Below are 2897 nucleotides of genomic sequence, written 5' to 3' on the forward strand. Positions count from 1 at the left end.
AGGGAAAATAGCTTGTTAATGACATGAGCTCTTTTGTGATCAAGACCAAGAATACACCAAGTTATTCATTTTATTCTCCCTACTTATCTTTACAAAAATTGCTAAAGCTATATAATTTGATGAGAATTGGCTGATCTACATGGTTAGAAGTAGTTTCTTCAGTGGGAGAAGGAGTAGTCACATAGGCAGGAGGAAAATCAAGAGAGATAGTATCACAAAAACCTATTCTAGAGAGAAGAGAGTATCAAGGAAAAGAACATCAAAGTGTCTAAGACTAAAGCCCATAAAGGATTGGGGGAAGGTGGACTCTACCCTTCTGGCTTGAGGAAGCTATATGTCAGGGTAAGTGTAAGCCAGCATGGGTGTGGCCTACAAATATATCCAGGAGATATGAAGGAAGAAGCAGTCAGACATCATGTGGTTCGTGTTGCACGTGTGCTGTTGCTGGCAGTACTGCCAGTGGTTGGCTCTGTACCGGGCCCCCAACCCACCAGACCAGACAAGGTCCACCAGCTGGGCTACAAGGCCAAGCAAGGTTATGTCATCTACCACATTCATGTTTACAGGAGTGGCCAAAAATGTCCAGTTCCCAAGGGTGCCACATATGGTAAACCTGCACATCATGGTGTCAATCAGCTGAAGTTTGCCAGGATTATTCAGTCTGCAGCAGAAGAACATGCTGGCCACCACTGTGGGGTCCTGATAATTTTGAACTTCTACTGGGTGGCTAAAGATTCAACCTACAAATTCTTTGAGGTTATTCTTAATTGACCCATTCCATAAATCTATCAGAAGAAACCCTGACACTCAATGGATCACCAAGCCAATGCACAAACACAGAGAGATGCGGGGGCTTATCTCAGCTGACCGTAAGAGCTAGTCACCTAGGTTCACATCTATGGATTTTTCTTGGACTTCTTATGCTTATTTATTCTGCTCATGTAGTCAATTAGTTATTAATTATTTCTTTATCCACAATATTTATTGCATCCATCCCTTTCCCTTTATTCCCATGGCCACTACTTTAGTTTAGGCCTTTGTCTGCCTTTACTCTAATTGCTAAAATGGTCTCCTATATTTGGTCATCCTTCCTCAAGTCTCTCCTTACAAGCTGATGATGTGATTTTCTTGAAATGCAAATTGGCCCAAAGAAATCTGCTGCTCAGTAAACTCCAATGGCCTCTAGGGTCAATTATAACTGTCTAAATTAAAGCCCTTTGATACCTGGCCCCAAACTACCTTTCCATACTTCTATATTACTCCCCATTATGAGTCCTATGGTTAACCTGAACTATCTTCTTGAATATTCCTCATACATGATACTCCCTCTCCCATCTTGCTGTCTATGCATTAAATGTACTTAAGGATTGAGTTATTGCCGCAAATCGCTATGAATGGGTGTTTATTGAGAAATATCCAGTTTTAACCGGTTCTAAACATCACAGTTTTGTCTTATTTAAAGATCTGTTGAGAAGCTACATGTCTTCTCATTTGAGTCCTGAGTTTCTGAGAAAATCTATAGTGTTTCTTTTATGCACAAGAAAATGCCCATGGAATAGTTCTTCCCTGTTTGAGGAAGCCAAAAATGGTTTATGCTTGAGTTCCTTGGAATTCCTAAGTTTCCAAAGGCCATCTCTTGCAATGGTTGGGTAGCCTTTAATTATAGCCAAAGTCAATCAGAATGAAAGTATGCCACATTGTGCTTATGAATAATGCCTAGGAGGGTGCATTATAACGTTATTCTATTGGCTGGGTTCCAAGAAGATATCATCAATTCAAGAGGGTAGCCTATTTATTGATTTTTGTATGGACATAAGTTAGACAAAAACTATACTATCTTAGATATCGTAGGTCATTAGTTTTACCCGAGTAAGGATAAGGGGTGAAAGAAGTGTATGCCTGGCTAAATGATTAGGCAGGAAGGTGTGCATTTCCTTTTTTTGGGAAAAGTCTAGGCTCATCCTATTAATACAGGTGGTTGCCTTCAATAGTACATATGTGGAATAGAGAAGGGGAGGTTGGGGGTGGGGTATGTATTGTTAGCAGTGAAACATGTGCCTCACAAATATCATCATAATGTCACTCTTGATAAGAGTATTTTCTGCGTTTAATTAGATGATTACTAAGTCTTTACTATTGCAGACCTTATGTCATCAGCATTTTGAGCAGAGATACAGAAGAGATAATTGGCAAAATGGCTCTTTCCATTTTTCTGTATTGTATAGTTTCCAAGACCTTGAAGTCAAATGATGTTAAATGACTTCTCTGGATTCCTATGTCTGCCACATAGGACTGGCAGATCTCTGCCAGTCTTTGCGAAGAGATATGTTTTCCCTCTACAGTGTTGCTTCTTGAGTGACTATCCTTCCTATGTAATGGGGATGTGGTTGCTAGAGGATATAGCCAAGCTAAAGTCATGTGAACAGAGAAAATGAAGTATAGTGTGAGATTTAAAATTGGATATATGAGCATTAAACTCCCCCTTTGACTTTTCCCTCAATGTCTCCCAGACCACTAAGAAAAAGAAGCCTCTGAACTTAAATCTGTGAGGGATTAGTTTTTATTGCTTGGGAATTAATTAGACAACGAAAGGTGATACCAATTAGGGAAATAGGGAAGTAGAAATACAAATGAATAATCTTAGATCTAAGCTTAGTCTCTTTTCCTTTATAAAACTCACCGAATCCCAAATTGCCTGCCAGGCCGGGAACCAGCACACACGCACGCCACCACGGCTAAGTTTAAAAAAAACAGAGAGAGCCCCACTTCTGTTCTTCCCTCAGTTGTTTTTGTTTTTGTTTTTGGTTTGTTTTTTGTGAGGCAATGGGGGTTAAGTGACTTGCCCAGGGTCACACAGCTAGTAAGTGTCAAGTGTCTGAGGCCAGATTTGAACTCAG

General features: G+C 40.0%; 1 pseudogene; it reads left to right on the forward strand.

The window, feature by feature from the left end:
• The first annotated feature begins 358 nt into the window (after positions 1-358).
• On the forward strand, positions 359-880 carry LOC122735636 (annotated as a pseudogene).
• The last annotated feature ends 2017 nt before the right edge of the window (positions 881-2897 follow it).

This window comes from Dromiciops gliroides, chromosome 1 (assembly GCF_019393635.1).
Source record: "Dromiciops gliroides isolate mDroGli1 chromosome 1, mDroGli1.pri, whole genome shotgun sequence".
Taxonomy (NCBI): Eukaryota; Metazoa; Chordata; class Mammalia; order Microbiotheria; family Microbiotheriidae; genus Dromiciops; species Dromiciops gliroides.